Genomic DNA, 18583 nt, shown 5'->3' with positions numbered 1-18583 from the left:
TGCTCATGAACTGATGCATTTGTGGCCTCGACTCTGAAGTGCAAGTGTTAAGAAGTGCTCATGAACTGATGCATTTGTGGCCTGGACTCTGAAGTGCAAGTGTTAAGAAGTGCTCATGAACTGGTGCATTTGTGGCCTCATGTCTGAAGTGCAAGTGTTAAGAAGAGCTCATGAACTGATGCATTTGTGGCCTCATGTCTGAAGTGTAAGTGTTAAGAAGTGCTCATGAACTGATGCATTTGTGGCCTCATGTCTGAAGTGCAAGTGTTAAGAAGTGCTCATGAACTGAGGCATTTGTGGCCTCGACTCTGAAGTGCAAGTGTTAAGAAGTGCTCATGAACTGATGCATTTGTAGCCTCGACTCTGAAGTGCAAGTGTTAAGAAGTGCTAATGAACTGATGCATTTGTGGCCTCGACTCTGAAGTGCAAGTGTTAAGAAGTGCTCATGAACTAATGCATTTGTGGCCTCGACTCTGAAGTGTAAGTGTTAAGAAGTGCTCATGAACTGATGCATTTGTGGCCTAGACTCTGAAGTGCAAGTGTTAAGAAGTGCTCATGAACTGATGCATTTTTGGCCTCATGTCTGAAGTGTAAGTGTTAAGAAGTGCTCATGAACTGATGCATTTGTGGCCTCGTGTCTGAAGTGCAAGTGTTAAGAAGTGCTCATGAACTGATGCATTTGTGGCCTAGACTCTGAAGTGCAAGTGTTAAGAAGTGCTAATGAACTGATGCATTTTTTGGCCTCATGTCTGAAGTGTAATTGTTAAGAAGTGCTCATGAACTGATGCATTTGTGGCCTCGACTCTGAAGTGCAAGTGTTAAGAAGTGCTCATCAACTGGCGCATTTGAGGCCTCGACTCTGAAGTGCAAGTGTTAAGAAGTGCTCATGAACTGATGCATTTGTGGCCTCGACTCTGAAGTGCAAGTGTTAAGAAGTGCTCATGAACTGATGCATTTGTGGCCTAGACTCTGAAGTGCAAGTGTTAAGAAGTGCTCATGAACTGATGCATTTGTGGCCTCGTGTCTGAAGTGCAAGTGTTAAGAAGTGCTCATGAACTGATGCATTTGTGGCCTACACTCTGAAGTGCAAGTGTTAAGAAGTGCTCATGAACTGATGCATTTGTAGCCTCGACTCTGAAGTGCAAGTGTTAAGAAGTGCTAATGAACTGATGCATTTTTTGGCCTCATGTCTGAAGTGTAAGTGTTAAGAAGTGCTCATCAACTGGCGCATTTGAGGCCTCGACTCTGAAGTGCAAGTGTTAAGAAGTGCTCATGAACTGATGCATTTTTTGGCCTCATGTCTGAAGTGTAAGTGTTAAGAAGTGCTCATGAACTGATGCATTTGTGGCCTCGACTCTAAAGTGCAAGTGTTAAGAAGTGCTCATCAACTGGCACATTTGAGGCCTCGACTCTGAAGTGCAAGTGTTAAGAAGTGCTCATGAACTGATGCATTTGTGTCCTCATGTCTGAAGTGCAAGTGTTAAGAAGTGCTCATGAACTGGTACATTTGTGACCTCGACTCTGAAGTGCAAGTGTTGAGAAGTGCTCATCAACTAGTGCATTTGTGGCCTCATGTCTGAAGTACAAGTGTTAAGAAGTGCTCATGAACTAGTGCATTTGTGGCCTCATGTCTGAAGTGCAAGTGTTAAGAAGTGCTCATGAACTGATGCATTTGTGGCCTTGACTCTAAAGTGCAAGTGTTAAGAGTGCTCATGAACTGGTGCATTTGTGGCCTCATGTCTGAAGTGCAAGTGTTAAGAAGTGCTCATGAACTGATGCATTTGTGGCCTCGACTCTGAAGTGCAAGTGTTAAGAAGTGCTCATGAACTGATGCATTTGTGGCCTCGACTCTGAAGTGCAAGTGTTAAGAAGTGCTCATGAACTGATGCATTTGTGGCCTGGACTCTGAAGTGCAAGTGTTAAGAAGTGCTCATGAACTGAAGCATTTGTGGCCTTGACTCTGAAGTGCAAGTGTTAAGAAGTGCTCATGAACTGATGCATTTGAGGCCTCGACTCTGAAGTGCAAGTGTTAAGAAGTGCTCATGAACTGATGCATTTGAGGCCTCGACTCTGAAGTGCAAGTGTTAAGAAGTGCTCATGAACTGATGCATTTGTGGCCTCGACTCTGAAGTGCAAGTGTTAAGAAGTGCTCATGAACTGATGCATTTGTGGTCTCACCTCTGAAGTGCAGGTGTTAAGAAGTGCTCATGAACTGAGGCATTTGAGGCCTCACCTCTGAAGTGCAGGTGTTAAGAAGTGCTCATGAACTGGTGCATTTGAGGCCTCGACTCTGAAGTGCAAGTGTTAAGAAGTGCTCATGAACTGATGCATTTGTGGCCTCGACTCTGAAGTGCAAGTGTTAAGAAGTGCTCATGAACTGATGCATTTGTGGCCTCGACTCTGAAGTGCAAGTGTTAAGAAGTGCTCATGAACTGATGCATTTGTGGTCTCGACTCTGAAGTGCAAGTGTTAAGAAGTGCTCATGAACTGGTGCATTTGTGGCCTTGACTCTGAAGTGCAAGTGTTAAGAAGTGCTCATGAACTGTTGCATTTGTGGCCTTGACTCTGAAGTGCAAGTGTTAAGAAGTGCTCATGAACTGATGCATTTGAGGCCTCGACTCTGAAGTGCAAGTGTTAAGAAGTGCTCATGAACTGGTGCATTTGAGGCCTCGACTCTGAAGTGCAAGTGTTAAGAAGTGCTCATGAACTGATGCATTTGAGGCCTCGACTCTGAAGTGCAAGTGTTAAGAAGTGCTCATGAACTGATGCATTTGAGGCCTCATGAACAAGTGCATGGGTTGAGAAGTGCTCATGAACGGGTGCATTTGTGGCCTCGACTCTGAAGTGCAAGTGTTAAGAAGTGCTCATGAACTGATGCATTTGAGGCCTCGACTCTGAAGTGCAAGTGTTAAGAAGTGCTCATGAACTGATGCATTTGTGGCCTCATGTCTGAAGTGCATGTGTTAAGAAGTGCTCATGAACTGGTGCATTAGAGGCCTCGACTCTGAAGTGCAAGTGTTAAGAAGTGCTTGTGAACTGATGCATTTGTGGCCTCATATCTGAAGTGCAAGTGTTAAGAAGTGCTCATGAACTGATGCATTTGTGGCCTCGACTCTGAAGTGCAAGTGTTAAGAAGTGCTTATGAACTGGTGCATTTGAGGCCTCGACTCTGAAGTGCAAGTGTTAAGAAGTGCTCATGAACTGATGCATTTGTGGCCTTGACTCTGAAGTGCAAGTGTTAAGAAGTGCTCATGAACTGAAGCATTTGTGGCCTTGACTCTGAAGTGCAAGTGTTAAGAAGTGCTCATGAACTGGTGCATTTGTGGCCTTGACTCTGAAGTGCAAGTGTTAAGAAGTGCTCATGAACTGGTGCATTTGAGGCCTCGACTCTGAAGTGCAAGAGTTAAGAAGTGCTCATGAACTGATGCATTTGTGGCCTCGACTCTGAAGTGCAAGTGTTAAGAAGTGCTCATGAACTGATGCATTTGTGGCCTCGAGTCTGAAGTGCAAGTGTTAAGAAGTGCTCATGAACTGGTGCATTTGAGGCCTCGACTCTGAAGTGCAAGTGTTAAGAAGTGCTCATGAACTGATGCATTTGTGGCCTCGACTCTGAAGTGCAAGTGTTAAGAAGTGCTCATGAACTGGTGCATTTGAGGCCTCGACTCTGAAGTGCAAGTGTTAAGAAGTGCTCATAAACTGGTGCATTTGAGGCCTCGACTCTGAAGTGCAAGTGTTAAGAAGTGCTCATGAACTGATGCATTTGTGGCCTCGACTCTGAAGTGCAAGTGTTAAGAAGTGCTCATGAACTGATGCATTTGTGGCCTCATGTCTGAAGTGCAAGTGTTAAGAAGTGCTCATGAACTGATGCATTTGTGGCCTCAACTTTGAAGTGCAAGTGTTAAGAAGTGCTCATGAACTGGTGCATTTGTGGCCTCGACTCTGAAGTGCAAGTGTTAAGAAGTGCTCATGAACTGATGCATTTGTGGCCTCAACTTTGAAGTGCAAGTGTTAAGAAGTGCTCATGAACTGGTGCATTTGAGGCCTCGACTCAGAAGTGCAAGTGTTAAGAAGTGCTCATGAACTGATGAATTTGTGGCCTCAACTTTGAAGTGCAAGTGTTAAGAAGTGCTCATGAACTGGTGCATTTGTGGCCTCGACTCTGAAGTGCAAGTGTTAAGAAGTGCTCATGAACTGATGCATTTGTGGCCTCAACTTTGAAGTGCAAGTGTTAAGAAGTGCTCATGAACTGGTGCATTTGAGGCCTCGACTCAGAAGTGCAAGTGTTAAGAAGTGCTCATGAACTGATGAATTTGTGGCCTCAACTTTGAAGTGCAAGTGTTAAGAAGTGCTCATGAACTGGTGCATTTGTGGCCTCGACTCTGAAGTGCAAGTGTTAAGAAGTGCTCATGAACTGATGCATTTGTGGCCTCAACTTTGAAGTGCAAGTGTTAAGAAGTGCTCATGAACTGGTGCATTTGAGGCCTCGACTCAGAAGTGCAAGTGTTAAGAAGTGCTCATGAACTGATGAATTTGTGGCCTCAACTTTGAAGTGCAAGTGTTAAGAAGTGCTCATGAACTGGTGCATTTGTGGCCTCGACTCTGAAGTGCAAGTGTTAAGAAGTGCTCATGAACTGAAGCATTTGTGGCCTCATGTCTGAAGTGCAAGTGTTAAGAAGTGCTCATGAACTGATGCATTTGTGGCCTCGACTCTGAAGTGCAAGTGTTAAGAAGTGCTCATGAACTGATGCATTTGTGGCCTCATGTCTGAAGTGCAAGTGTTAAGAAGTGCTCATGAACTGATGCATTTGTGGCCTCGACTCTGAAGTGCAAGTGTTAAGAAGTGCGCATGAACTGGTGCATTTGTGGCCTCATGTCTGAAGTGCAAGTGTTAAGAAGTGCGCATGAACTGGTGCATTTGTGGCCTCGACTCTGAAGTGCAAGTGTTAAGAAGTGCTCATGAAATGGTGCATTTGAGGCCTCGACTCTGAAGTGCAAGTGTTAAGAAGTGCGCATGAACTGGTGCATTTGTGGCCTCATGTCTGAAGTGCAAGTGTTAAGAAGTGCTCATGAACTGATGCATTTGTGGCCTCATGTCTGAAGTGCAAGTGTTAAGAAGTGCTCATGAACTGATGCATTTGTGGCCTCAACTTTGAAGTGCAAGTGTTAAGAAGTGCTCATGAACTGGTGCATTTGAGGCCTCGACTCAGAAGTGCAAGTGTTAAGAAGTGCCTCTGAACCTAAGCGTTTGAGTGCCTTTTGCTAATATATTACATTTCATATGGCATATTTTTTGCAGTTCTGGAGGTTTGACCTGGACTAGTATGTCCAGTTCTACAGGCCTTATCTTGAATATTGTGTGCAGATTAACATGCCTGATGTTAGTGACATGTAATGTCTAGTTCTGCAGGTTTCTTCCAGAGTATTGTGTGTAGTTCTGCAGTCTTCATAGCAGTGTCAGTCACGTCCAGTTCTGCAGTCTTCATAGCAGTGTCAGTCACGTCCAGTTCTGCAGTCTCTCTACCTCCTAGAGACAGGGGCTGACTTTTGACTGATCTCGCCTCTGTCTTTCAAACTCGGGCCAGACATGACTGCTTTTGCCCCAGCCCTGCTGACCGGGATCAGGAGATGTTAAAACTCCACTCCCTCATGCCCTGTACGGGGGGCGCCTGACCCCGTCCAGCCCCACCTTCCTTGCAGAGGCACGAGACTGCCCTGACTGACTGCCCCAGCCTGACATGGGAGCGATGCTGGGTCCACGGAGTGCCACACGCTGGTAGTAGCTGGGAGGCTAGCTCAGTGAGCTGACCGCTCGCCACGGCGAGCCATGATCCTGAGTTCGGGCGAGGCACGCGCCGCCCTCATCACTCCGAGGTACCATCATTTGGGTAAACTGCCCTCTATTCCGTGCAGCGCTTAGAATCCGCAGGGCTGAAGCGGTCATTCAGCATTATTTGAAAACACAAGTCACTGGGAGAGGGTGTGGCGTAACGGAGAGAGCTGTCTATTTTGTTGCTGGGGAACGGAGGTCGAGTCTCGGCGGCAGCTCAACATCCTGTGATTCTGGGCACATAACAATCTCCCTGCGACATAAAAAAAATAAATATAATGTGTCATTGTGTAACGAAATAAAACTGGTGCTGGTGTATAGCGCCCCGATACCTTCGGGTCGAGTTCGCGCTATAAAAGTGCCTCCTTGTGGGCGCACGTGCCCTGTTCATGCCCCGGCATGCCCTGCGGTGCCCGGTGTGTACTGGGTCTGGCTGTGTTTTCAGACCTGTAAGGAAGTTATTACCCCCTGGATTGAGTGTGAAGAGGGGTCCGGCCGTCAGACTGCTCCCCCCACCCTCCCTTCACACCCCGGGCCCAGGGGGCAATTAGAGCCCCCCATTTGCTGCCCATCATCTGTTTGAAGATAGGGATTGGGGGCGGCCCCCCCGGCGCTGGGATTAGACTGGGGCGGGGGTGGGAGTGTCTGTGCGGGGAGGGGCCCCCTCACACCTCCAGGTCAATTAACGCCAAGGTCCAGAGTAAGGACCCCCTCCCCAAGCAAAACACTGCAGAGCCCCCCCGCGGGGGCCCTGATGGCAAACGTCTGTCCTCCTGACACCAGGGGAGATAACACTGAGGGGACCCAGGGGGGGCTGCTATCGGACCGGAAGACGGGGCAAGGGTTAACATCATGCCAGCAATGCATCACGTATGGCACAGCGTAGCGCTTCTTGCCGTTGGACATAGTGTCAAGGCGCTGTGTTCACGTTACACAGGCCTAAATTATAAATCAGGTGACAAATCACGTCGATGATTAGCGCACAAAACAGGAGAGCAACCCCCCCCCTCCCCCCCCCCTCAAGATTACACAGCCCTTCAAAGTTCTGGGAATTTATTAATTCATTAATTAATTTATAAGTTTTATATAGCGCTGGCTAGACCCGTGGGTATCAGAGCGCTTTGCATACACAAAGAAAAAATAGTATGACGTCGCAGTACATAAGGATGCATAAAGAAATAAGCATAACATTATATACACAGCAGAGCCACGTTTTCCTTCATTGGTTAACGTAAACGAAAGAGTTATAGTTCATGTTATCACTCAGGTTACATAGACCGTTGATGTTTAGCGCATAAGACAGCAGAGATATCACTCAAGTTACATAGACCGTTGATGTTTAGGGCATAAGACAGCAGAGTTGTCACTCGGCAGTTACCTTTCAGGTCACATATACCCTGTGGCATAGGATATATCATCGCAGAGCCATGTTGTCGATACACAGACCTTCCATGGTATGGCCATAAGCCAGCAGAGCTATCCCGACGGTGACACAGACCTCCGAGGCTTAGGAAATGTGACAGCAGAGCTATCACTCAGGTTGTATAGACTGTTAAAGTTTTAGAGCATAAGCACTCAGGTTACATAGACCGTCATGTCTTAGGTCATAAGGCAGTCATAAGACAGCAGCGTTATCACACAGGTTACTTAGACATTTGAGGATGAGAGCATAAGACAGCAGCGTTATCGCACAGGTTACTTAGACATTTGAGGTTGAGAGCATAAGACAGCAGAGTTATCGCACAGGTTACTTAGACATTTGAGGTTGAGAGCATAAGACAGCAGCGTTATCACACAGGTTACTTAGACATTTGAGGATGAGAGCATAAGACAGCAGAGTTATCACACAGGTTACTTAGACATTTGAGGATGAGAGCATAAGACAGCAGAGTTATCACACAGGTTACTTAGACATTTGAGGATGAGAGCATAAGACAGCAGCGTTATCACACAGGTTACTTAGACATTTGAGGATGAGAGCATAAGAGAGCAGCGTTATCACACAGGTTACTTAGACATTTGAGGATGAGAGCATAAGACAGCAGCGTTATCACACAGGTTACTTAGACATTTGAGGATGAGAGCATAAGACAGCAGCGTTATCACACAGGTTATTTAGACATTTGAGGATGAGAGCATAAGACAGCAGAGTTATCACACAGGTTACTTAGACATTTGAGGATGAGAGCATAAGACAGCAGAGTTATCACACAGGTTACTTAGACATTTGAGGATGGGAGCATAAGACAGCAGCGTTATCACACAGGTTACTTAGACATTTGAGGATGGGAGCATAAGACAGCAGCGTTATCACACAGGTTACTTAGACATTTGAGGATGGGAGCATAAGACAGCAGCGTTATCACACAGGTTACTTAGACATTTGAGGATGGGAGCATAAGACAGCACCGTTATCACACAGGTTACTTAGACATTTGAGGATGGGAGCATAAGACAGCAGCGTTATCACACAGGTTACTTAGACATTTGAGGATGAGAGCATAAGACAGCAGAGTTATCACACAGGTTACTTAGACATTTGAGGATGAGAGCATAAGACAGCAGAGTTATCACACAGGTTACTTAGACATTTGAGGATGAGAGCATAAGACAGCAGCGTTATCACACAGGTTACTTAGACATTTGAGGATGAGAGCATAAGACAGCAGCGTTATCACACAGGTTACTTAGACATTTGAGGATGAGAGCATAAGACAGCAGAGTTATCACACAGGTTACTTAGACATTTGAGGATGAGAGCATAAGACAGCAGCGTTATCACACAGGTTACTTAGACATTTGAGGATGAGAGCATAAGACAGCAGCGTTATCACACAGGTTACTTAGACATTTGAGGATGAGAGCATAAGACAGCAGAGTTATCACACAGGTTACTTAGACATTTGAGGATGAGAGCATAAGACAGCAGCGTTATCACACAGGTTACTTAGACATTTGAGGATGAGAGCATAAGACAGCAGAGTTATCACACAGGTTACTTAGACATTTGAGGATGAGAGCATAAGACAGCAGAGTTATCACACAGGTTACTTAGACATTTGAGGATGAGAGCATAAGACAGCAGAGCTATCACACAGGTTACTTAGACATTTGAGGATGAGAGCATAAGACAGCAGCGTTATCACACAGGTTACTTAGACATTTGAGGATGAGAGCATAAGACAGCAGCGTTATCACACAGGTTACTTAGACATTTGAGGATGAGAGCATAAGACAGCAGAGTTATCACTCAGGTTACTTAGACATTTGAGGATGAGAGCATAAGACAGCAGAGTTATCACACAGGTTACTTAGACATTTGAGGATGAGAGCATAAGACAGCAGCGTTATCACACAGGTTACTTAGACATTTGAGGATGAGAGCATAAGACAGCAGAGTTATCACACAGGTTACTTAGACATTTGAGGATGAGAGCATAAGACAGCAGCGTTATCACACAGGTTACTTAGACATTTGAGGATGAGAGCATAAGACAGCAGCGTTATCACACAGGTTACTTAGACATTTGAGGATGAGAGCATAAGACAGCAGCGTTATCACACAGGTTACTTAGACATTTGAGGATGAGAGCATAAGACAGCAGCGTTATCACACAGGTTACTTAGACATTTGAGGATGAGAGCATAAGACAGCAGCGATATCACATGCGTGTTGTCATGGGGCATAGACTGCATGTGCCTCAGCCACAAAATTACTTCAATTTGGTCCCAAGGGAGGTCAGGGTCGGTTGTCTTTGCTCTTCTGAAATCCTTATCGTACTCGTCCACCCCAAACCACCGTATTCATCGTGCACTCACTGTTGAAAGTTAGGCTGAAACCGTCAACATTATCGGCGCCCTCTTGCTCTCCTTAACCTTTTTTTGCGCGTAAAACAGCCGCCATTTTGGGCACCATGGCTTCCCTGCTCTCGCTGAGAGCCAGCGCGCCTCTCTCTCCCTCCTAGCTTCGCTGGCAACCCCCTGCTTGCACCTGCCTTGAGTCATAAACCCCTCTTCGGCGCTGCTCTGTCCCAGGCCCTCATCCTGTTCCCAACGCGACACCTCCCTGCCTCCCTTTCATGATCTCCGGCCCTTTTGATGCAAACCCCTTTTCCCCGTGTGCCCGTTTGTCTTCCCCGTTCCCAGGCCGACACCTAGCTCTGCCGATACCAATCCCTTGCCCCTCCCCATACAATAGAAAGTTTCCCTCCTCAAAGGACCCCCGAGATGATCAAAGCCCCCATCCCACGAGATCCGATCGAAACCCACACACTCCGTGAATCGACGGAATATCCAGCTGCGCGATGATCATTGTTGGACAGGCCGCATGTTCGAACTGTCCCCCCTCCCCGCAATGGGACCAGGACCCTGGCTCTCCCTGCATCCCCAGCCAGAGTCCACAAACGACCACCCGAAGTACCCTGCAATCCCTCCACTACAAGACACCAGCCCCGGACCCAGCTGGCCCGGGTCACCATCTACCCCACGACATCGACCCGGCCGCCATCTTGGGGCACTGCAGCACGAGGCCGCGTGGCCTCAACTCGACCCTAACCCCGGCCCGGCCGGTCCCGACATCGAGGCCCCACCATCCTCCCAGGAGGCAGAGTGATCACTTGGCGAGTCAATGGGAGAAGGAATCGTCAACGGCTCTCCTCCGCCAGGTGTCGATCACCCCAGGCCGCCTGGGCGCTGGCTCCACCCCCCTGCTGGGTGTCTGGACTCCCTCATCCCGGACCTCCCGGCCCCCAGGCGCGAGGGTCCGGACATCAAAGGGGACCAGACCTATAACTGGGGCAGGGCCAGACCAGGAAGGCAGTTGTATCCTGGAGTCGAGAGACCCGAGAAGAACTCATCCGTGACTTGGCCTGCTGGCGCTGCCGCGGCCCTCTGCCTCGTGAAACCATCGTCTTGGCCTGCTGGCGCTGCCGCGGCCCTCTGCCTCGTGAAACCATCGTCTTGGCCTGCTGGCGCTGCCGCGGCCCTCTGCCTCGTGAAACCCTCGTCTTGGCCTGCTGGCGCTGCCGCGGCCCTCTGCCTCGTGAAACCATCGTCTTGGCCTGCTGGCGCTGCCGCGGCCCTCTGCCTCGTGAAACCATCGTCTTGGCCTGCTGGCGCTGCCGCGGCCCTCTGCTTTATGAGACTATCACCTTGGCCTGCTGGCGCTGCCGCGGCCCGATCCACAGACCCTCCAGCTCGAGGATTGTGAGCTCGCCTTTTACCACAACCTGTACCGATCCGGTACCAAGACTGTCCCGCTACCCCCTTTCCCTACAGAGACTAGAAGTGAGAGGACCCCCGGGTCCAAGTTATCCTGTATCGCTGATATCCTTGCCTTAAGAACCTTATATAAAGCCTTGAACTCGACTTGGTGTGGTGCCTGTTTGTGGGGAGGGAGGGTACTTGTCTGTACGATCGCCGGAGACGGTCCCCCTCGGGGATCTCTCCCTCGGTATCCGGCCGACCCTCAGGGTCCCCGTCTAACATTGGTGGCCAGCGACGGGATCCGAACCTACGCATAATCGTACAGAAAGTCACTCGCCCCACCACACACAACAACCATGTCAATAGAGAGCGGAACAACGGAAAAATTTCAGATGGAAAAATTGGAAGACTACAACCACCGGGAACTGAAGCAATATTGCATAGAACTTGGACTTCCAACCACAGGTCTTAGCACAAAGGAAGACTTCAAACGAGCCCTAGAAGCTTGGGCAGAAACGGGTACGGCCGTACCCCGAACACAAACAACCGAAACGAGCCCCGCACCAACTAAAGAAAGAGCGGATCTCTCCCTGGAAGAGATCCGAGAAAGAGAAAAAACCAGACTCCACGAATTAGAACTTGCCCGACTTCGCTTGGATGGGGAACTCAAGCTGGCAGAACAAAAAATAACCCTGGAACACTTACGGCTCAGGGAAGAGCGGGAAGACAAGCAAAGACAGAGGGAGCTAGAGGAAAAGAGACTAGAGTACGAACATGAGCGCAATCTCAAAGCACTGGAGATTCAGAAACAGAATAAAGACCTCGGGCTCCCCGAACGACCGACCCCGTCTGCCTCGACCGAGCCCAAGGTTCACATCCCCAAAGATGTCATCCGGGAATACCACAAGAACGATGATATCCAGCAGTGGTTTAAAGCCTATGAGGTGGCAATGACCTCCCACCGGATTCCCCGAAGCGATTGGGGAGCCGGATTATGGGGGAGGTTTGTCAACGAAGGGCGGGACGCCCTGCTGCAACTCCCGGACCAGCTAATGACCTCCTACGACCACATGAAGGCCGCCCTCCTCACTCGATACGGGCTCACACCTGAGATGTACCGCCAACGGTTCCGCGACTGCAAACGGATTCCGGGTACAACTTGGGTGGAGTACGTGAACTTTTTTAGCCGAGCCTTCGAGGGGTGGATCAAGGGCAACAAAGTAACCACCTACGAACAACTCTTTGACCTTATCGTATGGGAACACCTGTCGAACAACTGCTTCGTGGAGCTCCGGCAACACCTCCTGGACAGCAAGCTAACCGACCCTCGACAACTCGCCGCCGAAGCCGACCGGTGGGAAAGCACCCGAGTTGGCCGGAGCGCACCCAGCGAAGTATCCAGATCGTATCGCCCCCGAGGGGGAGGAGGAAGTCAGGGTCGGGGGAGAGACCCCGGCCCCTCGTCACCCCCCAGAAACCCCTCGACCCCGGTTGGCCGGGGAAGCCCAGCCGTCCGGGCCGGTTTCCGGGCCAACATTACGTGCCACAGGTGCCAGCGACCCGGCCACTACGCCAGTGATCCCAACTGCCCAAAGAATCCGAACACGACTCCCCGCCAAGTTGCAGCGGCGGCCCTAGGGGAAGAAATAATCCCGGAAGACCAAGAGGAGTACGAGACCGATCCCTCGGAATGGGCACCCGCCGCCATGGCACTGGTCTGCTTAGGGGAGAGAGACATGATTCCGCGGGCCCCCCTTCCCGCCAACACACAGAAGTACGGTCAATGGGTTAACATCAATGGTCGCCGGGCGGAAGCCCTCCGCGATACCGGGGCCAGTGTAACGGCGGTCCGACGCCACCTCGTCACTCCAGACCAAATCTTGCCGAACATTCTTTGCCCTGTTCGATCAGCCGACAACTCCGAAAGCCTATGCCACATGGCCTGCGTCCCCTTCGAGTGGGGAGGAGTAACAGGGATGTTAAAAGTAACTGTCCGCGATGATGCCCCCGTGGACTGCCTCCTAGGAAACGACCTTGAAAGCTCTCCCTGGGCAGCAGTCGAACGGAGGGAGCACCTGGGGATGCTTGGCCTCCCCGAATGGGTCTGCGTCACGACCCGGTCCATGACCGCCCGCGCGGTCCCCAGCCCAGAAGAGCCCGAGTGGCCAGAACCTCCTCCCGCGCTCCTCCCAGAGGAGGCCGCCCCAGAAGCCATTCCCTTGACCCAAACCGAAGAAGGACCCGACCAGCTTCGGGACGTCCCTGACCTGGCACAATGGCGGCAGGAGGGAGGCCCCACGCAGGAACAATTCCGGGCCGAGCAAAAAACCTGTCCTTCTCTCGAAGGACTCCGGCAGCAAGCCCTGGCCCAGAGCACCGGGGATACCTCGGGGGCCCACTGGATCTACTGGGACCAAGACCTGCTCTACAGCGAGCAGAAAATTGCAGAACTAGGGGCCAGTCGGGTGCTGGTGGTGCCCCTTCGCTTCCGAGACTTCCTCCTGAACTTAGCCCACGATGTCCCCCTTGCCGGACACCTGGGGCAGGATAAAACCTACGACCGCCTGGTGACCCATTTTTTCTGGCCCCACATGCGGAAGGATGTCACCAACCACTGCAAGGCCTGCCCCACCTGCCAGGCCAGCGGAAAAAGTGGCCGAAAAATCAAAGCACCATTACAACCCTTTCCTGTCGTCACCACCCCGTTTGAACGAGTGGGAATAGACATTGTGGGGCCCCTCGACCCTCGAACAGCCCAAGGACACCGGTTCATCCTGGTCCTCGTAGACCACGCCACCCGCTATCCCGAGGCCATCCCTCTTCGGACTGTGACGGCCCCCGTGGTGGGCCGGGCCCTGATGGGGATCTTCTCCCGGGTGGGGTTCCCCCGGGAGGTCGTCAGTGACAGGGGCACGAACTTTATCTCCAGATATATGAAGTCCCTCTGGCAGCAATGCGGTGTCACCTACAAATTCACGACCCCCTATCACCCGCAAGGAAACGGACTGGTCGAGAGATTCAACCGCACCCTCAAGGGGATGATTATGGGTCTAGAAGAACCCCTTCGACGCCAGTGGGACGTACTGCTTCCATGCCTCCTGTTTGCCTATCGGGAGGTCCCGCAGAAGTCCCTCGGCTTCAGCCCCTTTGAACTACTGTACGGGCACCCCGTCCGGGGCCCCCTCAGCCTAGTCAAGGAAGGTTGGGAGCAGCCTCCCCAGAAAACTCCCCCGGACATCTACCGGTATCTCCTGGCTCTCCGCAACCAGACCCGGCGGTTCCGAGACACCGCCAAAGCCAACCTCGAGGCCAGTCAGGAGGACATGAAGAGGTGGTACGATCAGCACACGTCCTCCATTGAGTTCGAACCTGGACAACAGGTCTGGGTGATGTCCCCGGTTGAGCCCTGTGCCCTCCAAGACAGATGGTCCGGGCCCTTCAAGGTAATCGAACGCAAGGGGCCCGTCACCTATTTAATCGACATGGAGACTGCCCGGAACCCCCTACGGGTCCTCCATACCAACAGGCTCAAACCCCATTTTGTGCGATCCGAACTCAGCCTCCTGATGGCTACCGATACTGGGACAGAAGAAGACTCCGAACCCCTTCCGGACTTACTGAGGGCCCTCGAGCAGGATGGCTCAGTGGAAGGGGTCCAGCTCTCCGAGGCCCTGTCCCCGGAGCAACGCCAAGACTGCCAAACGCTCCTGAGGCAGTTCGCCTCCCTGTTCTCCCTCACCCCCGGAGTCACCCCCTGGTGCCTCCACGATGTGGACACCGGGGACAGCCCTCCTATTCGACACCGAGCATACCGCGTACCAGACCGGGTACGAGCCTGCATCCAGACCGAGGTGTCCAAGATGCTGACCCTAGGAGTGATCGAACCCTCAGACAGTCCCTGGGCGAGCCCAGTCATCCTGGTTCCCAAGGCAGCTGCCCCGGGCGTTGCCCCTGAGCTCCGGTTCTGCGTGGACTATCGAGGGCTGAATGCAGTTACCCGGACCGACGCTCATCCCATCCCCCGGGCAGACGAGCTAATTGACCGGATGGGGGCCGCCCGCTACCTGAGCATCTTCGACCTAACAGCGGGCTACTGGCAGATCGGCCTCACCCCTAGGGCCCAAGAACGATCCGCCTTCTCTACCCCAGACGGGCACTACCACTTTAAAGTCATGCCCTTCGGCATGAAAAACGCCCCGGCAACGTTCCAACGGCTGGTAAACCAGGTACTGGCGGGCCTGGAAGACTTCAGCGCCGCCTACCTGGACGACATTGCTGTGTACAGCCACCAGTGGACCGACCACCTCCGCCACCTGCGGGAGGTTCTACACGCCCTCCAACAAGCCGGGCTCACCATCAAGGCCAGCAAGTGCCAAGTTGGCCAAGGGTCCGTGACCTACCTGGGACACCAAGTGGGAAGCGGGCTGGTGGCCCCTCTCCAACTCAAGATTGCTGCCATCCAGGCCTGGCAACCCCCTACGAGCCAAACGGAGGTCCGGGCCTTCCTGGGGCTCACCGGATACTACCGGCGGTTCGTGAAGGACTATGGCAGCATCGTGGGGCCCCTCACAGAGCTCACCTCCAAAAAGAGCCCCAAAACCGTCAACTGGACCCCGGACTGCCAATCAGCCTTCGAGAAGCTAAAGACCGCCATGTGCACAGCCCCCGTGCTCCAGGCTCCCGACTACAGCCGGGAATTCATTGTGCAGACGGACGCCTCCGATCATGGTGTGGGGGCCGTCCTCTCCCAACTCAACACTGAAGGGGTCGACCATCCGGTGGTCTTCATCAGCAGACGCCTCTTGCCCCGAGAACAGCGCTGGAGCACCATTGAGAGGGAGGCCTTCGCCGTAGTCTGGGCACTCAAGAAGCTCCGGCCATACCTCTTCGGCACCCACTTCCGGGTGCAAACAGACCACCGACCCCTGCAATGGCTGATGCAAATGCGGGGGGAGAACCCGAAGCTGTTGCGCTGGTCCATCTCCCTGCAGGGGATGGACTTCACGGTGGAACATCGTCCAGGCCAGGACCACGCCAACGCCGACGGCCTGTCACGCTTTTTCCGCCTCAGCGAGGAGAGTCCCCAGGAAGATGGCTGACTCTCCCCGCCTTCAGCTGGGGGGGACGCATGTTGGACAGGCCGCATGTTCGAACTGTCCCCCCTCCCCGCAATGGGACCAGGACCCTGGCTCTCCCTGCATCCCCAGCCAGAGTCCACAAACGACCACCCGAAGTACCCTGCAATCCCTCCACTACAAGACACCAGCCCCGGACCCAGCTGGCCCGGGTCACCATCTACCCCACGACATCGACCCGGCCGCCATCTTGGGGCACTGCAGCACGAGGCCGCGTGGCCTCAACTCGACCCTAACCCCGGGCCCGGCCGGTCCCGACATCGAGGCCCCACCATCCTCCCAGGAGGCAGAGTGATCACTTGGCGAGTCAATGGGAGAAGGAATCGTCAACGGCTCTCCTCCGCCAGGTGTCGATCACCCCAGGCCGCCTGGGCGCTGGCTCCACCCCCCTGCTGGGTGTCTGGACTCCCTCATCCCGGACCTCCCGGCCCCCAGGCGCGAGGGTCCGGACATCAAAGGGGACCAGACCTATAACTGGGGCAGGGCCAGACCAGGAAGGCAGTTGTATCCTGGAGTCGAGAGACCCGAGAAGAACTCATCCGTGACTTGGCCTGCTGGCGCTGCCGCGGCCCTCTGCCTCGTGAAACCATCGTCTTGGCCTGCTGGCGCTGCCGCGGCCCTCTGCCTCGTGAAACCATCGTCTTGGCCTGCTGGCGCTGCCGCGGCCCTCTGCCTCGTGAAACCCTCGTCTTGGCCTGCTGGCGCTGCCGCGGCCCTCTGCCTCGTGAAACCATCGTCTTGGCCTGCTGGCGCTGCCGCGGCCCTCTGCCTCGTGAAGCCATCGTCTTGGCCTGCTGGCGCTGCCGCGGCCCTCTGCCTCGTGAAACCATCGTCTTGGCCTGCTGGCGCTGCCGCTGCCCTCTGCTTTATGAGACTATCACCTTGGCCTGCTGGCGCTGCCGCGGCCTGATCCACAGACCCTCCAGCTCGAGGATTGTGAGCTCGCCTTTTACCACAACCTGTACCGATCCGGTACCAAGACTGTCCCGCTACCCCCTTTCCCTACAGAGACTAGAAGTGAGAGGACCCCCGGGTCCAAGTTATCCTGTATCGCTGATATCCTTGCCTTAAGAACCTTATATAAAGCCTTGAACTCGACTTGGTGTGGTGCCTGTTTGTGGGGAGGGAGGGTACTTGTCTGTACGATCGCCGGAGACGGTCCCCCTCGGGGATCTCTCCCTCGGTATCCGGCCGACCCTCAGGGTCCCCGTCTAACAATCATCACCTGTTGTGAACGGGGCGGGGACTTCCACTGTAACCTTGCGTGGGAACGGGCTGGGAAAGGGGGGATTCTGAGGATGTCTTTCCGTACTTCAAAGTATCAACGAGAATGTGTTACATGCAATAAACAGATAAACGTGTGTATAAGAGGCCAGGCCTCAGGGATGCAGTTAGAGCACCTCAGAACGATACCTTCTGTCCGTTTTCGTTGTGTTCTCCTCCGGAGTCGAATAGAAACCTTGTTTCCTGCCTTCCAGTCTCCAGCGCCTGCCTCTTCAATAGTTTAACTTCTTTGTGGGTTCAAGAGGCGACACCGCCGGGCAATAATTAAGGATCTTATATTCTGGTTGGTAGTGCCCCCCAGTTAGTTTCCACAATTGGCGTCCCAAGCGTGGGGCCCATCAGCGACCCATGGATCCAGTGGGAGAGGTCCTGACGACAAAGTGAACGACTGCAACGATCGGGAACGCGTCTGTCCGATAGACCCTCGTCTGACAGCCGATCATCCGAACTTCACTGGGTCCGAACAGACCTCTCTCGAGTGATCTACGGTCCTGACTGGGAACCATCAGGAGTGCCGCGAGGATAACGGAGAAGAGAGGACGATCGGGCGCTGGATTCGGAAGACAGGAAACTGTCCATGCGGTCCGGGTAAGGTCGTGTAACCACGACAAGTCGCGAAATTTGTTTGATTGCCTGTTTGTTAAAAAAATACTAGTATTGCTCTTTTTGTTTATTTGGAGATTCACTGTCTGCAAACGGAGAAGCAACGGTCTCTCTCTTTGCAAGCAGTGGAGGATAGGTAGGCCAGCAGCCGTGCTTATTTTCTCCCCCACTCAATAATCACCTGAAACTGAACTGTTGTTCACAAACTATTGTTTCCTGGAGATTCCCTGTCTGCAAACAGGGAAGAGACCACCCTTTTTGCAGATAGTGAAAAAGGTAGGTAACGCAAATCTTTGCGGACCTACTCATTCTCCCCATTGTTATTTATCGGTCTTTTGTTATCTTGATCTATGAGGGATTCACTGTCTGCAAACGGAGAAACAACGGGCTCTCTCTTTGCAAACAGTGGAGGATAGGTAGGGCAGCAGCCGTGCTTATTTTTTCCCTCCCACTCAATAATCTCTTGAAATTGAACTGTTGTTCGCAAACTATTGTTTCCTGGAGATTCCCTGTCTGCAAACAGGGAAGA

This window comes from Lissotriton helveticus, chromosome 1_1 (genome assembly GCF_964261635.1).
Source record: "Lissotriton helveticus chromosome 1_1, aLisHel1.1, whole genome shotgun sequence".
NCBI classification, from domain to species: domain Eukaryota; kingdom Metazoa; phylum Chordata; class Amphibia; order Caudata; family Salamandridae; genus Lissotriton; species Lissotriton helveticus.
This window is presented reverse-complemented; position numbering follows the sequence as displayed.